Here is a 9,279-nt window from a genome sequence, read left to right on the forward strand (position 1 = left end):
GTCTACCTTGCAAAGTGTGAGATTCAAAAGTATACTGGGATAACTAACTCTGACCACAGAAGTGGTCAGGTTCTATATGAAGCTCTTTGGTGGGTTATGAGATGACAGGGTCTGCTGTGATACCAATTTATTATCACACATACAGGCAAGTTCTCTTCATGGATTATGGTGAAGTATCAGGTAACAGAGTTCCCTGAAATTATGGCCACAGAACTCAGGAGTGGGTGGCTTCTCTGAATGGCTTATAGGGTAGATAATACAGTAGTACGGTATTCTGCTAGGTACTATCCATTGACTTCAGAAATGTGTGGGATTACAAATCATTCTTCAGCCTCATTTTATTTCTTAAATATTTGGAGCCTAAAATAGAATAAGCTAGTAGAGCTCAGATCAACAATATACAAAACCCTGGGTTCAATTCTCATCTCTGTAGAAACGAATTTGGTTATGAAATTTATACTACATTAGTCTCACATTAAAACAAACTAATGTTTTATAGCAAATATTTTTAAGCATCCCAGTATATTCCTGTGAGGTATTTATTATTAGTTTGGTTCTGAATCACTATTTCAGTATTGAATAACAATATATAATCTAATAAAAGTAACTCATTTGGTTAAATATAGTATACATAAAAATGATAATATAATAAATTACTTCATTGTATTTGTATTTATATAACATATACAAAATTACTTCTATTTGCTGTAAACTGAGAATATTATGTGATGGTTTTATTTAACTGACAAATTCACATAATCTAGAATTACCTAGACTGGGTGGGTCTGTGGGTATATTTTTGGGAGGTTGCCATCATAAATTGATGTGGGAAGACCCAGCTCTTTGAGAGGAGTCTCATTCCATATGCAAAGTTCTTGAATTTTAAATGAGTAGAAAATAAAACAGTGTACATAAAAACAATCAAGTAACCAAGTGTTTCTATCTGCTTTTGACTCTGGTCTAGTTGTTTGAAGTTCCTGCTTTGGTTTCTCCACAATGATAGACTATCACCAGTAATTATAGGCTAAAATAAGCCCCATTTCCATAAACTATTATTGTCCAGGTATTTTATAATAGCAAACAAAATGAAACCAGAACATATTTGTAATGTCCATAAATAAGAACATGAATAAATAAATTATAGTATTGTTTTTCATTAATATACTGCACAGCAGTGAAGGACAAGCTGCCACAACATAAAACAAGTAGAACAACTTTGATAGATATAAGGTTGATCAAATAAATGAGTAAATAGAAAGTTCACTTTTGCATTCTATAAAAACAGGTAACTTTTGTCTCACATAGTTCTGAATAGTATCTGTCTTTGGCAGATATATCAATTTAGGGCAAGGAAATATGAGAGCAAGGTAGAGATCTAGAAAAAGTATATGTTGGTGTAAGTAGCAGTTGTAATGATGTAGCAATATAGTTTTTGAATTGGGTTTTTATGTTTTATCATATATAATTTAAGGATTAATTATGTTTTATCATATATAATTTAAGGATTAATAAAGAATAGTTTAATATTAAGACTTTACAATACTTGGAGTAAGAAATTGTATATGCCTATGATTATTTTCCAAGGATCTTAAATTATGTACTGTTAATAAAGAAAGAATAAAAGACTGAAGCAACTGACCACTGGATAACTAGATAATGATATCTTCTGGGCAAACCTTGATAATTTGTGTATTACAGATTGAAATAAGGGACACATTGATAGTGAGTATCCAATAATCCTTGCTATGTTGGGTTGTGCTACACTTTGAGGAACTAAACAATTGAGTTGGATGTAAAGAAATAAGCTATTTCATTTCTAAAGTGAATGTATCCAAAGTATTTTCTATGCCTGCTTTCTCCCAGGAAATTAAAACTCTAGAGTCAAATACATAACCTTAAGATTTCATAAACCAAATGGTAGTGTAGAAGGTACAAAAGATATTAACAAGAAACTGGTTGCAATTAGTAGTCCTTAAAATAACTTTCATAAAGAAACAGTGCTTGAAGTGAGTCATCAGAATTTCTAGTGAGAGTCATGTAAATAGTAATAATTCTGTCATATAGACTTAGCACAGAAGTACTTTCTCAGGGTAGAGGAGGCCTAGTATATAAAACTATCATCCCAGAGTAGATATAAGGAACTCTACATGACATGAACATACGCCTCACTGCTGGATCTAGAAAGCAACTTCCCCAAAAGTTTTTAAAGTGTTCATTCATTGTCTAGAATTCATTGTCTTTTCACATACCATATGGGAATTCCTTTCTGGGACACTGTTGCAAGAGACTGAAAATGTTTCATATGGTGAAAATAAATTGATACCACAAACATTAGACAACAGCTTATATGTACCAGAAGCAATGTGCAGATGTGAAGGAGCAAAACAGGTAGACAAAAGGGGAGGGTGGAGGGAAGGAGAGAAGGAGGAAGGAAGAAAACTAATGGTAGTATTGGTGTCTACAAAAATTAATACTATCCTTACAGATAATAATAAATCAAGTGAAAATCTATTTCTTGATAAAATATCTGTATAAACAATTTTGGAGGCAATGACAAAGGAGACAATATGGAAATATGGATTAGAAACCAAGACATCCTCAAACTAAAATTTTCTGCATGGGAGATAAACTAAGAATTTTGTAACAGATAACAGGCATGAACCTTCAAAATGAAAAACATTTGGAGTGCCTTCTAGCCTGAAGCACTCCATGTACTCCCTTTGGCCCAGCAAAGGATTTTAGTAAAAATACATGTCTATTCTACGGTGTTTGCATCGATATCACCACACAGTTTCCTAATATGTCACCTGTAAATTAGCCTTACCACATAAAGATTCATGTTTTTTTGAGAATGAAAGGATGGATTCTTCATTTGGGCAAGGTAGTCCTGGTCCTGGGCCAGGATGCACAGTGAAAAGGAGGAGTCTTGAATCAGAAGACCATCACTGAAGAACTTATAGGTAGTATGGGTCAAAGTTGAGATGTTTCTTTTAGAGCATATCCCTCTTGCTTCTTGATGCATCTTATAGTTGACTGGAAAATTTCATAAACAGTATGTAAAACTTGTTATTAGTATATGCATTCTCTTTTCCTTCTTCACATATTGGAATAGAACAGTGAGCCTGACAATTATGCATTTTATTTTTCTTTTTTTTTAATTTTTAATATTTTTATTACATATTTTCCTCAATTACATTTCCAATGCTATCCCAAAAGTCCCCCATAGCGCCCCCCACTTCCCTACCCACCCATTCCCATTCTTTTGGCCCTGGCATTCCCCTATATTGGGGCATATAAAGTTTGCAAGTCCAGTGGGCCTCTCTTTCCATTGATGGCCGACTAGGCCATCTTTCGATACATATGCAGCTAGAGACAAGAGCTCCGGGGTTCTGGTTAGTACATCATGTTGTTCCAACAATAGGGTTGCAGATCCCTTTAGCTCCTTGGTTACTTTCTCTAGCTTCTCCATTGGGAGCCCTGTGATATATCCAATAGCTGACTGTGAACATCCACTCCTGTGTTTGCTAGGACCCGGCATCGTCTCACAAGAGACAGCTATATTTGGGTCCTTCCAGCAAAATCTTGCTAGTGTATGCAATGGTGTCAGCTTTTAGAAGCTGATTATGGGATGGATCCCTGGATACAGCAGTCTCTAAATGATCCATCCTTTCATCACAGCTACGAACTTTGTCTCTGTAACTCCTTCCCTGGGTGTTTTGTTCCCAATTCTAAGAAGGTGCACAGTGTCCACACTTTGGTCTTCATTCTTCTTGAGTTTCATGCGTTTAGCAAATTGTATCTTATATCTTGGGTATCCTAAGTTTTGGGCTAATATCCACTTATCAGTGAATACATATTGTGTGAGTTCTTTTGTGATTGTGTTACTTCACTCAAGATGATGCCCTCCAGGTCCATCCATTTGGCTAGGAATTTCATAAATTCATTCTTTTTAATAGCTGAGTAGTACTCCATTGTGTAAATGTACCATAATTTCTGTATCCATTCCTCTGTTGAGGGACATCTGGGTTCTTTCCAGCTTCTGGCTATTATAAATAGGGCTGCTATGAACATAGTGGAGCATGTGTCCTTCTTACCGGTTGGGACATCTTCTGGATATATGCCCAGGAGAGGTATTGCTGGATCCTCCGGTAGTACTATGTCCAATTTTCTGAGGAACCGCCAGACTGATTTCCAGAGTGGTTGTACAAGCTTGCAATCCCACCAACAATGGAGAAGTGTTCCTCTTTCTCCACATCCTCGCCAGCATCTGCTGTCACCTGAATTTTTGATCTTAGCCATTCTGACTGGTGTGAGGTGGAATCTCAGGGTTGTTTTGATTTGCATTTCCCTGATGATTAAGGATGTTGAACATTTTTTCAGGTGCTTCTCTGCCATTCGGTATTCCTCAGGTGAGAATTCTTTTTTCAGTTCTGAGCCCCATTTTTTAATGGGGTTATTTGACTTTCTGGAGTCCACCTTCTTGAGTTCTTTATATATATTGGATATTAGTCCCTTATCTGATTTAGGATAGGTGAAGATCCTTTCCTAATCTGTTGGTGGTTTTTTTGTCTTATTGATGGTGTCTTTAGCCTTGCAGAAGCTTTGTAGTTTCATGAGGTCCCACTTGTCAATTCTCGATCTTACAGCACAAGCCATTACTGTTCTATTCAGGAATTTTTCCCCTGTGCCCATATCTTCAAGGCTTTTCCCCACTTTCTCCTCTATAAGTTTCAGTGTCTCTGGTTTTATGTGAAGTTCCTTGATCCACTTAGACTTGACGTTAGTACAAGGAAATAGGAATGGATAGATTCGCATTCTTCTACATGTTAACAACCAGTTGTGCCAGCACCATTTGTTGAAAATGCTGTCTTTCTTCCACTGGATGTTTTTAGCTCTCTTGTCGAAGATCAAGTGACCGTAGGTGTGTGGGTTCATTTCTGGGTCTTCAATTCTATTCCATTGGTCTATTTGTCTGTCACTATACCAGTACCATGCAGTTTTTATCACAATTGCTCTGTAGTAGAGCTTTAGGTCCGGCATGGTGATTCCACCAGAGGTTCTTTTATCCTTGAGAAGAGTTTTTGCTATCCTAGGTTTTTTGTTATTCCAGATGAATTTGCAGATTGACTTCTTATTTTTCTATACATATGAGAAGTCATGAACTTTTTTTATTTTCTTTTTTCCCTTTTCACATCAGAGTATTTTATTACAGCAACAAAAATGAATCCAGAACAAATACTATCAGATTATATTCATGTTACCTGTTATCTTGAAACTCACAGAAGAGGAAGTAATGTCAGACAGGCCTTGTTGTCTTCCTAGTAAATGAACCTGATGGCAGAGGTGATGAGGAATAAGACTGAAATTTTTAATTTTACTTTTAAAACAACTTATTCTTCCCTCATACATTACATTCCCCTCCCTCCACTCCTCTCAGTCCTTGCCGTCACCTCCTCTCTCTTCCAGATCCAATCCTTTTATATGTTTCCTTAAAAAAATAATAAAAAAACCCAACATCTCACAGGGACATCCACCAAACATGACCTAACAAGATACAATAAGACTGGGCACAACCCTCACTCATATCATGGCTGGACATTACAACCCAATGGAAGGAATGTAATAGTTTTGCTGGGACATGATTCAAAATTTGAACACCTCAAATTCTTGAACCAAAAAGTGAATCTTCTCCTTAGTATAACTAGTTATAAAGTGTGTTTGCTGTATTTCCACATAAATGTCTCAAGGGCTCCTATAATATACATATTGACAAGGCCATCTCTGTGTGGTAAGTAACCTAGCACCTTTCTTGCTCCATGAGAGGAAGAGAGGTTGATCTATATTTTCTTCTTATATTAATCAGCCATCTCATATTGAAGTCCAACATAGTTTGAAAGTCTGAGAATGAAAGACTTCAGTCAAGCTCAGAGGCTGGGATATCCTATGAGTTGCCACCTTTTTAGAACCTAAATGAATGAAGACACACTGGTACTGTCTATGTGTCATAATGGTCACACAGAAGGCAGTAATCTTAGAATGAAAAACATTTGTGGGATTTCCTGGAAAAGGGAACTAAAGAATGAAAGACTGAAGTCATTGCAACCCATATGTGGAGATAAACATACCACCTCTATAGGGATGAAGGTATCTATGAAATACAGTTCATCAAACTTCTCCATCACACATTGCCAGTAGAGAACTTCTAGTACACAATGAGGTCTCTGCCAAATGCAAGCTTTGGACAGCATTGCTTATATCTTGACCTATCATGCACACCATCTCTGTAGAGAGAAAATGAAGAGAAAAAGAAAGGAACTTTGTCATTCTTCATTACAGACTCATAGTAATAAAGCATGCAAGAACACATCTATTGACCCAAGAGTCACTCAATGGAAAAATAGGCTAGGGTTTGACATGTATAAACTATTAAATATTCTACCTACAAAAATTAAATGGGAAGGCCACTAGATACACTTAGAATTTCATGTGATTGTGTTAAACTAATTGACACAGTACTAAGGATAGAGACAAGGATCATTTGACAAGACTAGTATGAAATAAAAAGAATCAAGATATCATCTATCAAGATGGTAGGAGACTAATGCCAATGGCAATTTGGAGATCCTTGGAGCTTCTGTTTCCATCACATGTCTCACATGCCAGGGCTTTGTGGGCAGGGTTCCATAACATTCTGGATTTTGCTGCCAAGGCTACATTAGAACTTGGCTCTATTCATTCAACACAGTACTACTTGGCCACCTCTGACAAAACTGTAGTGGGCCAAGGTGCAGTTCATTTTACACTTCTGGGGGCATAAGCAGAATGACAGTGTTCACATTGTTCTGCTTCTCTGGGCACATTTCACCACATGGATACTTCCATCTAGGTATTAAAAGCTTCCTTTGAAAAACCTAGTCACAGAGCAGCACTAAGAAACTTGAACAAAGCTACCGGGACCCAAGGAACTGGGCCCATGTGGAAATGTCAGAGTTGTAGGGGCATATGCACTGACATCCTGGAAGAGTCACTGTCACATTAATTTACCATATCTACAAGACCATTCTCTGAAGCTACCTGAAGCCTTGGGGGCCTAACTGCCGCAGACCTTCTTGGTTTCTTTGTCTGCATTTAACAGATTCTCTCGAGCAGATGGGCAAAGAGTCAGATGGAATGACAGACAGACACACACAGGAGAGGTTGTGCAGAATCTGAATGTAATTTTCTGGTCGAGCTTAGACTAATTATATTACAGCAAATATCATAAATTGTAAAACATAACAGATACGGTACATTGAAGTTTTCCAGGTGCAAGAGGAGTGACTACAAAAGGACTATGTTTACATTAGAGATTAGCACCTGCGTCAGATCAGCCCTGCGCCAGGCAAGAGTTTCACACTTTAGCATTAATTGGGCTAGGGGGGTATTAACTCTTGCCTGGCTTCAGGAATAAAGTAGTGTCATGAACCTTGGAATTCTTAGGCCTTGTTAGTTCTTATCTATGTCTAGAGAATTCCCATTTATCAGTATAGTATATTAATTTGCTCTTGGCATGTAATGTAGTCTGTAATAAGAATTTCTATCTCAGTGAGAATTCCAGACTCTTTCTGCAGACAACTGAATTAATGGCTAGTGCTTTATTGTTTTATGGTAGTGCTTAATTAGTTACTGAATAGGTTAAACTCCTTACTGCTATCTGGAATCTAAGAACACTGGGAAAAGTGTTCTATGTTAGAATACAATCTTAAAAGGCATTTACTATAAGGTAATGCTTAATAGAGTGCACGTGAATCTATACATTAGACTAATGCGGTGGAAATTTGATTATTATGGGTTAGGGGAAAACGCCAAAACTCCGGGAGGAGAATTTCCATGGAACTCTTATCCTCGTGAACAGCTTCCAGGCTTTTCGCCTGTCAAACTGACCCAAACTGGAGAGCTGACTTTCGTCAGACTTCCAGGAGGAGAGTCCTAGAAATTCATTTCTCGTGAGCAGCTTTTTGGCATTTCTGCCTCACAAGCTAACTCCACCAGAGTGCCCTGGCACCTAACCTCACATCTAGTGTATCCAGGCAGCTGTACAGGGAGTCAAAGAAGTTTAATCACAAGCCTTAAGTTAATATTGGGGTTTTAGTTTCTTTGGCATTGGTTATTTTACTCTTCATGAGAACTAGGCACGAGAATGACTATTTTGTGCCAGATCTATCAGTTTGCCTTAGAAGCATACACTTGTTCTGGTTCACAAGCTTATACCTGGAAAGCAGTTTCCCTTACCGTGAACTATGCTTTCCACACATACCTCATTTAGATGATATTTAGATGAGACCCTTACATTCTGAATTCATGTTGGAATAAACAACTTTTAGAGCTAATGGAGAAAATGAATGTAGTTGATTTCTAGATCCAGTAAAGAACATATTGAGGTAGTGAAAACCCAAGGTGATAGTTATGGTGTGGCTCTACATATATAGTTTGGATTTGTGCCTTTATAAAATGATGAATGATGCCTGGGTTAGGTGGCAGAGTACCTAGTGTATTAGTGAAGGATAAGAATTACTGAAATAGTGACCAAAACAACTCTACTGCTTGACTCTTGTTTCACTGCTGACTTGCTGGCTTTAACATCTGAAGGAACTCCTTACATGAATTTCAGTTGACAACTTTATTAAAATCTCCATTTCAACAATACAGGTGTGATGATGGCCAGTTACTTTGCCTAAAGGGAAATAAATTGGCTTTTCATGGTGATATGAAATAACCTATGTGAGAAAGCCATAGGTCTTAGTAACCTAATTAAGAGTATAGTGAATCCTTTACTACCCAGTGACCAAGAAAAGTCTTGTGCCAAAAAGATCACTACGAATAGAGTTTAACATTTGTCCTCTGAAAGAGATCTAGCCTTCCATCAAACTATGAGTGAATCATACATTCATAGGACAAGGTCTAAACCAGAGAACCACACTCTTCCTATTATGTTACTCTAGCTTTGCTTGTTGCTTTGTCCTGTCTTCTAGCCCTCATAACATTCTACTTCTGTTCCAAATTTCTCAGTGGTTTCCAGTGTTCTGGGTCCCAGTAACTAATTGTTTCTTCCTGGGTTGGGTTTTGCTTCTGATGTTGAACTTTATCAGAGACTTGCCTCTTCTCTGGTGATTGATAGCTTGCCTAGCCTTCTCTTTTGTCCTGTGTCCTGTGTCCTATGTTGTCTTCATACAGCAAATCTGTTCAGACGATTCTGAAGAGAAGTCAGATTTTGAAGTCCCATAGTTAAGCTCCTCCTAT

Source organism: Mus caroli, unplaced genomic scaffold (assembly GCF_978045245.1).
Source record: "Mus caroli unplaced genomic scaffold, Mus_caroli_1 scaffold_6, whole genome shotgun sequence".
In the NCBI taxonomy this organism is placed as follows: Eukaryota; Metazoa; Chordata; class Mammalia; order Rodentia; family Muridae; genus Mus; species Mus caroli.